Source organism: Drosophila persimilis, unplaced genomic scaffold (assembly GCF_003286085.1).
Source record: "Drosophila persimilis strain 14011-0111.01,24,50 unplaced genomic scaffold, DperRS2 tig00001622-arrow-arrow-pilon, whole genome shotgun sequence".
NCBI lineage: Eukaryota > Metazoa > Arthropoda > Insecta > Diptera > Drosophilidae > Drosophila > Drosophila persimilis.
Genome location: NW_020825535.1, coordinates 17377 through 30000, shown reverse-complemented (window position 1 = coordinate 30000; position 12624 = coordinate 17377). Strand labels below are relative to the sequence as shown.

The following is a 12624-nucleotide window of genomic DNA, read 5'->3' as shown; positions in this document are numbered from 1 at the left end:
GTACATTGTTGAAATGGCACTCATACAATATTTAATCATATAAGACCATTTCCAAAAATTCACGATAATAATTCGAAACAGAAATGATATATACTAAATAGTATATATCTTGGTTAGTTTCACTATATTATCTTTATTAAGATCAATTTGAAAACAAATATCTCCTATTAAACACTACTTTGAGTATAATGACAACATATAATAATATTATATACAATACTGTACCAAATATTGTATACAATACCGATGGACATCAACTGTCCATCATGTATAGGTTTTCTGCCACGCTTTCCGCAAATCGGGTATTTTTGCTTTAGAGTGCCTCTTAACAATAGTTTCTTTTCGTATTTTAATAAAAAATACAATACTATCACTTCAAAATTATTCATATATATTAAGAAATATATATATATTCATATAAAATACACAGACATTGCCGGCTAAGTATATTCCCCATATCATATGAAATAAATTAATAATTTTTCATTATAAAATTTTCATATGAAATATACCATGCACGAGACTACCACTCCCTATATAGGTTTTATGCCACGCTTTCCGCAAATCGGGTATTTTTACTTGAGAGTGCCTCTTAACAATAGTTTCTTTTCGTATTTTAATAAAAAATACAATACTATCACTTCAAAATTATTCATATATACTAAGAAATATATATATATTCATATAAAACACACAGACATTGCCGGCTAAGTATATTCCCCATATCATATGAAATAAATTAATAATTTTTCATTATAAAATTTTCATATGAAATATACCATGCACGAGACTACCACTCCCTATATAGGTTTTCTGCCACGCTTTCCGCAAATCGGGTATTTTTACTTGAGAGTGCCTCTTAACAATAGTTTCTTTTCGTATTTTAATAAAAAATACAATACTATCACTTCAAAATTATTCATATATACTAAGAAATATATATATATTCATATAAAATACACAGACATTGCCGGCTAAGTATATTCCCCATATCATATGAAATAAATTAATAATTTTTCATTATAAAATTTTCATATGAAATATACCATGCACGAGACTACCACTCCCTATATAGGTTTTCTGCCACGCTTTCCGCAAATCAGGTATTTTTACTTGAGAGTACCTTTTAAAAATAGTTTCTTTTCGTATTTTAATACAAAATATTATACTATCACTTCAAAATTATTCATATATATTAAGAAAAATATATATACGCATATAAAATAAACAGACATTGCCGACTTAGTATGTTCCCCATATCATATGAAATTAAATTAATTATTTTTCATTACATTCATCATTCATTTACATGAAAGATATCATATCAGCTGGTATCTTTGCTTTAATTTCACATATACACGTAATATATCTATTTATATTAAATACATTTTTATATTTTCTATATTTATAATCGCATTATGATTATGCTATAATGTTATATTATATATGAGAAACATTCCCATATCCATATCCATATCCATATAAAACCTAATTCATAATCAAATCATGCTCATGTTATAATATAACATATAATATTATCACATTTTATATACCAAAGTATTTAATTCTTGCATTCATATCACATATCATTAAATTCCAATATTAGAAATACTTCCAAGTTCCACATACGATCACTCCATGCTTTTTGCATTCATATTATTTCATATATACATTCACATTTGCACATATGCATATACACTATGTTTCGTGTGTTTACATAATACAATTTTTATAAGTATCATTTCATATGTAATTAAGTATAACAAACTTATAATATAACATTATATTCATATTCAAGCCAACGTAATTTATATAGGATAAATAATTTATCCATATTTATATAAAATATATTCTTTTTAATATATATATATATATATATTACCATTTATAGGTATATATTCATATAAATATATAAAAATAATTTTCATATATAAAGAATAAATTTATATATATCGAATCATCAAGCAAAGGATAAGCTTCAGTGGATCGCAGTATGGCAGCTGCTCAACCACTTACAACACCTTGCCTGTTACAAAAGTCGTTTACAATTGATTCTAGGCTTTGTCATTGTATTAAATAATGTTTTTATATGCAACTAGCGCGGCATCAGGTGATCGATGATCCTCCCAATTTACTATGTTACAAATTACATTGGCATCACATCCATTGTCGTTTATAAAATAAATTATAAACTTTTAATGGTTTAGAAGCCATACAATGCAAATTGCCCCTTATTTATCATTGCAGTCCAGCACGGATACGACCTTAGAGGCGTTCAGGCATAATCCAACGGACGTAGCGTCATACCACTGTTCGCTCGAACAAGTATTGTGCCATTGGTCCGTACCTGCGGTTCCTCTCGTACTACGCAGGAATGCTGTCGCAACAACGTTTTGTCATTAGTAGGGTAAAACTAACCTGTCTCACGACGGTCTAAACCCAGCTCACGTTCCCTTGCATGGGTGAACAATCCAACGCTTGGTGAATTTTGCTTCACAATGATAGGAAGAGCCGACATCGAAGGATCAAAAAGCGACGTCGCTATGAACGCTTGGCCGCCACAAGCCAGTTATCCCTATGGTAACTTTTCTGACACCTCTTGTTAAAAACTCTTTAAACCAAAAGGATCGATAGGCCGAGCTTTTGCTGTCCCTGTGTGTACTGAACACCGAGATCAAGTCAGCATTTGCCCTTTTGCTCTATGTGTGGTTTCTGTCCGCACTGAGCTGGCCTTGGGACACCTCCGTTATTATTTGAGAGATGTACCGCCCCAGTCAAACTCCCTACCTGGCAATGTCCTTGAATTGGATCATACCTGAGTAATTGGAGTTATACCAAATTTTCAAATTGAAAATACATAAATGCATTTTCTCATTAAAGAATTTGTTTGCGATTATATAACAAACTCGTGATACTTTGATCAAGAAGCTTGCATCAAAACCCAATACCATAAGATATAATAAATATATCCGTATAATGGCTAGGAAATGATACACGTTCCATTTAATCAAGTAAGTAAGGAAACAATAAGAGTAGTGGTATTTCATTGTCGATACCAAACCAAAATCTAATATCTCCCACTTATGCTACACCTCTTATGTCTCCTTACACTGCCAGATTAGAGTCAAGCTCAAAAGGGTCTTCTTTCCCCGCTAATTATTCCAAGCCCGTTCCCTTGGCTGTGGTTTCGCTAGATAGTAGATAGGGACATTAAAGTCAATGTGTTTTACGTGAACACCTGCCGTATTGGCTTTATCTCACGGTGCCAAGCACAGGATTAATTTAAGCGTCAATCAGCGCCCCGGTTCATCCGGTACCAGTTGAAGACAATCTGTTTTGGTCATGTCTTCCTCCCTGGTGTGGAGCGAGGCTATCTAAACCTCTGCTGATCTGTGGGTCACAGCACCAGGTTGTATAACGCAACTCCACGTCTACTCGCTTGAGTGTTAACCACAACCACCACGAAGCTCCCCAAGGGGCCGCAACCAATAGCCAGGACGGAAACGAGTTCCGCGGGCCCTGGCTCCCGTGGTACCAGAATAAAGCCTCCGGTCAGGCTTCGTGCCACGAAGGACACTACCAATTTTGACTCCAAAACAGTCACGGGTTGGTGGCCCCAAAGTAGATAGGGACAGTAGGAATCTCGTTAATCCATTCATGCGCGTCACTAATTAGATGACGAGGCATTTGGCTATTTTTTTTTTTTTTTTGATCGCTGAGGAAGGAAAATCTTCAAAGATACTAGTGGAGGCCAAACCCCACTAGCATGCACGATTCATGATTACGAAGTAATCACGCATACGTACTAAAAACCCACCTCAAGTTTTACAACCACGATGTTTATACCTAATTTCACATTTTGCCTAGGTAGCAAGCGTCTTCTCTCCAACATAGTGTATAGGCTAAGTCCAATCTCGAGTGTAACCTGCGAGATACATGAACTGTCTGAAGCAATATAGTCCGCCTGTTACCACTCTGGCGCTAATGACATTGCTGTCACCGGATGAGATGAGACCCTTTGCTATCAATCTTCTAACGGATTGATTGCTCCAGATCCCACGCCAGTTTAACGTCGCGGATAGGACTTCGACGTTGCCCGACACTCCGAATTCTCTCCGCAGTGCAGATATAACTTCCGGTCTTTTATATTTCTCAACTTTGCGATGGTGCACATCGTCGAGAAACAGTCCATCCGTTATAATCTGCGCATCAATCACGCAGGCGTGATTGTCACGGATACACACCAGGTCTGGTTTACTTACCGAGGTTTCCAGCTGCAAACTTGGTTCGACGTGTACTGTGTGGCCCTTCTCCTCAAGAATCCTCTTAAGGTTATTGACTACACAGTTATGTCTTGCTACCCGCCTCCCATGCGTACGGTAACAATTTTGCAGGATGTGGTTTGTTGTTTCGGGAGCATCACAACCTGCACGACATTGCCGTTCCAATTCATTTCTGCCCCTCGTGGTACGAGACCTCGATGGTAGGGCATTTATTCGCAGCTTGATACTGTTTCGGTAATCTTGACCTGTTAGCAAACGCGTGGGCTGACACACCCAGCCGTGTTGGGGACGAAAAAGTCCCGCTTCACGTAAGCCGCGACCATCAACAGACATATACAACCTGTTCGCCCAGTACGTTTCGATCTCTGTACGCGATGTCAACTCATTCAGTCCAGCCAGAGTTCTACCCCGGGCCTTATTCAATTCGTCGGTAAGAAATGAGCTGGCCGCCTCGGATTGCGCGAGGTGGGCCCACTTAATATTGCTCAATCTTTTCATACGTAGCATTGGCGCTACCCAACGAACTGAAGGGATTCCGAGGCCCCCATAAGTATGAGGAGCATGGAAGAATGCAGTTGACACGTCCAGAGGAAGCCCTAACCACTTCCTTACGGTCGAACGTACCAGTATGTCACACTTTCTCAGAACACCTATCATCACACTACCTAGGGTCAGCTTATGGTAAAGTTGTGGGATAAGAACTGTTCTGAGTGCGAACAATTTCTGTTGTGGTTTTAGGGGGGACCTTGTCAGCCTCAACAGCTTCGGACCTAGGTCGTCGGCTGGACTGTACCTGGTCCTCCCTTGTGCAGTGAATGTTATGCCTAAATACTTCCACTCGTCTGTGCGCTTCAATGCAGGACACGAGCGCGAACCGATACGGAAGGTCTCTGGGATGACCACAGTACACTTCTGTTTCGGTTGCCCCTTTATTCCAACTGTAAAACATTTATCCGAGTTAAGGGTAAGCCCGACTGAAGATAGAAAATCGACAGTCGTGTCTAGCATTGTTTGAAGGCCTAAACGAGTTTCCGCAAATAAGACAATATCATCTGCGAACGCGGCCGCGTTTGTTGTGTGATCACCGATTGTGGCACCAATCTCATTGGGGTAGGACCTAAGCAACTGATCGACGATCAAGTTGAATATTATGGGAGATAGCGGGTCACCCTGTCTGACACCTCGAGCAGGTATGAATTCCTCTGATCTCCATCCGTCCCCATTGAGCGTTGTGCCACAGACCTCGTACGAATTTTGTACGTAGTCAACGAATTCTTTAGGGGCACCATATGCAGTTAGAGTGGCGCTAACTGCTGCATGAGACACCGAGTCAAATGCTTTGCTTATATCTAAAGTTGCGATATAAAGTGATTTACAACGTTTATGGTGATCCCTTAAGATTAAGTCGACTATCGTCGTATTATCGGCACATCCGTCGGTTGGAAGGAAACCTCGCTGACGCGGATCCCAGTCGACTGATGAGGTCAACCGGGAAGCCAAAATGGCATTTAAAATCCTTACCATAACAGATTGTACCGTAATTGGACGAAAGTCTTGCGGTCGAGAAGCATTCCCCACCTTCGGAATGAAGATGGTTCGTGCCTGTCGGATGGAGACAGGCAACTTTCCGCACCAAAGTATCAGGTTCATTATGCGAAGCATAACTCCTGACGGAATACTCCTGACAGTTCTTGGAGTAATTCCATCAGGTCCTGGAGATTTCGTCAATGACACTCTGTGTACCCTTAGGTCCCCTAGTGTTATCGGGGACCAAACCCCTTCAAGTGGGTGTTCCGTCCGGAACGTGGTGTTCGTACCACTATATGTTGGGCTTGTTTGTGTCATGACTTGTCTCCAATAGGACCCCATGATACCTTGACTTGGCATAGTTGCTGTCCCCTCAGTTCCATCCAAAATGGCTTTTATACAACGACCTTTGTGCTTGTCCCAGTTCCGCTGTGTTAAGGCGTACTGCTGTCTCCTACCTTGTCTCCTATTACGAGGTCTCCGTGGAGGTCTCGTTTGAATGGGGCGGTCATTCTGTGAGGGAAATACTTCCATAAGGTAAGTAGACAAGCGCTGAAGAGTAATTTCCTTACCCGAGGCCTGCGCACCATCTACGATGGATTGCAAAACCTCAACTCTCCATTGGTCATTGCATACTACAGGTGGGTACCCCTGTAGTACTGCCAGAATTTCACTGTTCGACAGTTCGGTTGGAGTGGTTCCGAGAGTGTTAGGTGGCGTTACTAGGAGATCTCGCTCGCGTATACTAGGGCGGCGCTGTATGTTTTCAGATTCTAATGCTTCTGGGAGAGGAACAGCTTGACCCTTTAGCTGTTCGATTTTGGTCTTATATCTCTCCCTCTGTCGACATTTCTTGATAGCGTCGACGCTACGGTTCGTAAATACTTCCGCTAGCTTCTTATTTAGATATCTTTCTCCATTTGCTGCGAGCTCGATCTCTTTTCTTGCCATCATACTCAACTCTTCCTCACTCCATTGTGCCTTACGGTCGGTACGCAGACGAAGTTGATCAAACTCGTCCTTGTGCCGACGTGACATGTGAACGCCTAGTCCGCTTTTGCTACGGAAAGACGATTCACATATCGTGCATTGGTAACCACTGTTTGGGTTAACCTGTGCACTATGTTCAGATTGGGCCCCTAGGCTAGAGACCGTAGGGATTTGGTTCGTCAACGAATTAGTGTTTATTATCCGAGGCGTTGTATTTTGCATATTAGTGCCAATCAAACTGAACTGTCCAAGGGGCTGGCAACCCCATAGGACTGTTTCGCTGTTCAAGTTAGTTACTATTAGACCAAAAGAACTTCAGTCTAATAGCATCCAGAAGATACCACGAGGAGGTCTTGAATCAACTTGATCTGATTTTTACGATTTACGAATTACGGAATGACTCCCCTTCTACGCTATTATTCAGACCCATATCTTCCTTAAGAGAGTCATAGTTACTCCCGCCGTTGACCCGCGCTTACTTGAATTTCTTCACTTTGACATTCAGAGCACTGGGCAGAAATCACATTGTGTCAACACCCGCTAGGGCCATCACAATGCTTTGTTTTAATTAGACAGTCGGATTCCCCAAGTCCGTGCCAGTTCTGAATTGATTGTTAATTGATAATCGTTATAATTAATAAGAACTAACTGGTTTAACCCAATTAGTATTCTTAAAAATTTTAGCAAGAAAGTTCCACAATTGGCTACGTAACTAAACTATCCGGGGAACAAGTAACTACCATAAATGATAGAAACTCTATTTACCCAGAACGAGCACATAAACCATGTTATTGTTTCCCAATCAAGCCCGACTATCTCAATCTTCAGAGCCAATCCTTATCCCGAAGTTACGGATCTAATTTGCCGACTTCCCTTACCTACATTATTCTTTTACGACTTTTACTTCCTCTAAATAATCAAGTTCGGTCAACTTTTGCGAAACAACCGTAACACGCAAGGCGTCACAGTGATCACGTCCGGAGACCTCACTAAATAATTCAATCGGTAGTAGCGACGGGCGGTGTGTACAAAGGGCAGGGACGTAATCAATGCGAGTTAATGACTCACACTTACTGGGAATTCCAAGTTCATGTGAACAGTTTCAGTTCACAATCCCAAGCATGAAAGTGGTTCAGCGGTTTACCCGGACCTCTCGGTCTAGGAAATACACGTTGATACTTTCATTGTAGCGCGCGTGCAGCCCAGGACATCTAAGGGCATCACAGACCTGTTATTGCTCAATCTCATTATTGCTAGACGCAATTTGTCCATTTAAGAAGCTAGTGTCCTTATAATGGGACAAACCAACAGGTACGGCTCCACTTATATAAACACATTCAAACACAATAAACATTTTACTGCCACCATGAATGAAGGCTATATAAGCTTCAACACCATAATCCTGAAGATATCTATTTAATATATTTGAGTCTCGTTCGTTATCGGAATTAACCAGACAAATCACTCCACGAACTAAGAACGGCCATGCACCACCACCCATAGATTCGAGAAAGAGCTATCAATCTGTCTTACACACTTATGTTCGGACCTGGTAAGTTTTCCCGTGTTGAGTCAAATTAAGCCGCAGGCTCCACTCCTGGTGGTGCCCTTCCGTCAATTCCTTTAAGTTTCAGCTTTGCAACCATACTTCCCCCGGAGCCCAAAAGCTTTGGTTTCCCGGGAAGCGACTGAGAGAGCCATAAAAGTAGCTACACCCAATTGCTAGCTGGCATCGTTTATGGTTAGAACTAGGGCGGTATCTGATCGCCTTCGAACCTCTAACTTTCGTTCTTGATTAATGAAAACATCTTTGGCAAATGCTTTCGCTTAAGTTAGTCTTACGACGGTCCAAGAATTTCACCTCTCGCGTCGTAATACTAATGCCCCCAAACTGCTTCTATTAATCATTACCTCTTGATCTGAAAACCAATGAAAGCAGAACAGAGGTCTTATTTCATTATCCCATGCACAGAATATTCAGGCATTTGAAGCCTGCTTTAAGCACTCTAATTTGTTCAAAGTAATTGTACCGGCCCACAATAACACTCGATGAAGAGCACTAATGCAGGTTTTTAAATAGGAGGAATATATAAAAAAATACAAGTACTTAATTATATATAAGAACTCCACCGGTAATGCGCTTACATACATAAAGGTATAGTAGTAACCACAATTGTAAGTTGTACTACCCGTATGAAGCACAAGTTCAACTACGAACGTTTTAACCGCAACAACTTTAATATACGCTATTGGAGCTGGAATTACCGCGGCTGCTGGCACCAGACTTGCCCTCCAATTGGTCCTTGTTAAAGGATTTAAAGTGTACTCATTCCAATTACAGGGCCTCGGATATGAGTCCTGTATTGTTATTTTTCGTCACTACCTCCCCGAGCTGGGAGTGGGTAATTTACGCGCCTGCTGCCTTCCTTAGATGTGGTAGCCGTTTCTCAGGCTCCCTCTCCGGAATCGAACCCTGATTCCCCGTTACCCGTTGCAACCATGGTAGTCCTAGATACTACCATCAAAAGTTGATAGGGCAGACATTTGAAAGATCTGTCGTCGGTACAAGACCATACGATCTGCATGTTATCTAGAGTTCAACCAATGTAACGATCTTACGATCGCTTGGTTTTAGCCTAATAAAAGCACACGTCCCATAAGGTCCGTGTTTTAATTGCATGTATTAGCTCTAGAATTACCACAGTTATCCAAGTAACTGTTAACGATCTAAGGAACCATAACTGATATAATGAGCCTTTTGCGGTTTCACTTTTAATTCGTGTGTACTTAGACATGCATGGCTTAATCTTTGAGACAAGCATATAACTACTGGCAGGATCAACCAGAATAATGTTTTCGTTTCGTGCGCATACGCTCACATATGTAAATATTTGACAACTCAATAATACTTTTGAATAAAAAAAAAAAATAAATAAATATTTTTTATCAACAGTTTATGAGAATTTGTTAAACGATTGTGGCCATTTTTATATAGCATTCACATTCGCCATTTTTCTCTATATAAATATATATATTTTATTATATACATTTTTTTTTCGTTCAAAAATATCTTTTTATTTGCACTTAATATATTATCACACGTATATAGGCTTAAACCAATATTAATTGTGTTTAAACTATGTATTTTAACAACAAATTTAAAATTTATCCAATTTCGTATGCGTTTTTTGTGATATACATTAAATAAAACCAAACACATGAGTTCATGTGGAATGGAATTTATATATTTTGGCAATATTTGAATTTGCATATAAATCGCTTTGATTATATATGCTGGTACATTGTTGAAATGGCACTCATACAATATTTAATCATATAAGACCATTTCCAAAAATTCACGATAATAATTCGAAACAGAAATGATATATACTAAATAGTATATATCTTGGTTAGTTTCACTATATTATCTTTATTAAGATCAATTTGAAAACAAATATCTCCTATTAAACACTACTTTGAGTATAATGACAACATATAATAATATTATATACAATACTGTACCAAATATTGTATACAATACCGATGGACATCAACTGTCCATCATGTATAGGTTTTCTGCCACGCTTTCCGCAAATCGGGTATTTTTGCTTTAGAGTGCCTCTTAACAATAGTTTCTTTTCGTATTTTAATAAAAAATACAATACTATCACTTCAAAATTATTCATATATATTAAGAAATATATATATATTCATATAAAATACACAGACATTGCCGGCTAAGTATATTCCCCATATCATATGAAATAAATTAATAATTTTTCATTATAAAATTTTCATATGAAATATACCATGCACGAGACTACCACTCCCTATATAGGTTTTATGCCACGCTTTCCGCAAATCGGGTATTTTTACTTGAGAGTGCCTCTTAACAATAGTTTCTTTTCGTATTTTAATAAAAAATACAATACTATCACTTCAAAATTATTCATATATACTAAGAAATATATATATATTCATATAAAACACACAGACATTGCCGGCTAAGTATATTCCCCATATCATATGAAATAAATTAATAATTTTTCATTATAAAATTTTCATATGAAATATACCATGCACGAGACTACCACTCCCTATATAGGTTTTATGCCACGCTTTCCGCAAATCGGGTATTTTTACTTGAGAGTGCCTCTTAACAATAGTTTCTTTTCGTATTTTAATAAAAAATACAATACTATCACTTCAAAATTATTCATATATACTAAGAAATATATATATATTCATATAAAACACACAGACATTGCCGGCTAAGTATATTCCCCATATCATATGAAATAAATTAATAATTTTTCATTATAAAATTTTCATATGAAATATACCATGCACGAGACTACCACTCCCTATATAGGTTTTCTGCCACGCTTTCCGCAAATCGGGTATTTTTACTTGAGAGTGCCTCTTAACAATAGTTTCTTTTCGTATTTTAATAAAAAATACAATACTATCACTTCAAAATTATTCATATATACTAAGAAATATATATATATTCATATAAAATACACAGACATTGCCGGCTAAGTATATTCCCCATATCATATGAAATAAATTAATAATTTTTCATTATAAAATTTTCATATGAAATATACCATGCACGAGACTACCACTCCCTATATAGGTTTTCTGCCACGCTTTCCGCAAATCAGGTATTTTTACTTGAGAGTACCTTTTAAAAATAGTTTCTTTTCGTATTTTAATACAAAATATTATACTATCACTTCAAAATTATTCATATATATTAAGAAAAATATATATACGCATATAAAATAAACAGACATTGCCGACTTAGTATGTTCCCCATATCATATGAAATTAAATTAATTATTTTTCATTACATTCATCATTCATTTACATGAAAGATATCATATCAGCTGGTATCTTTGCTTTAATTTCACATATACACGTAATATATCTATTTATATTAAATACATTTTTATATTTTCTATATTTATAATCGCATTATGATTATGCTATAATGTTATATTATATATGAGAAACATTCCCATATCCATATCCATATCCATATAAAACCTAATTCATAATCAAATCATGCTCATGTTATAATATAACATATAATATTATCACATTTTATATACCAAAGTATTTAATTCTTGCATTCATATCACATATCATTAAATTCCAATATTAGAAATACTTCCAAGTTCCACATACGATCACTCCATGCTTTTTGCATTCATATTATTTCATATATACATTCACATTTGCACATATGCATATACACTATGTTTCGTGTGTTTACATAATACAATTTTTATAAGTATCATTTCATATGTAATTAAGTATAACAAACTTATAATATAACATTATATTCATATTCAAGCCAACGTAATTTATATAGGATAAATAATTTATCCATATTTATATAAAATATATTCTTTTTAATATATATATATATATATATATTACCATTTATAGGTATATATTCATATAAATATATAAAAATAATTTTCATATATAAAGAATAAATTTATATATATCGAATCATCAAGCAAAGGATAAGCTTCAGTGGATCGCAGTATGGCAGCTGCTCAACCACTTACAACACCTTGCCTGTTACAAAAGTCGTTTACAATTGATTCTAGGCTTTGTCATTGTATTAAATAATGTTTTTATATGCAACTAGCGCGGCATCAGGTGATCGATGATCCTCCCAATTTACTATGTTACAAATTACATTGGCATCACATCCATTGTCGTTTATAAAATAAATTATAAACTTTTAATGGTTTAGAAGCCATACAATGCAAATTGCCCCTTATTTATCATTGCAGTCCAGCACGGA

The 12624-nt window shown here is 37.1% G+C and overlaps 1 non-coding gene across 1 annotated transcript; it reads right to left on the bottom strand.

The window, feature by feature from the left end:
- Positions 1-7649: 7649 nt before the first annotated feature.
- On the bottom strand, positions 7650-9649 carry LOC113567065. The gene has a single exon (XR_003409330.1). It is a non-coding gene; the product is annotated as a small subunit ribosomal RNA (ribosomal RNA).
- Positions 9650-12624: the final 2975 nt, after the last annotated feature.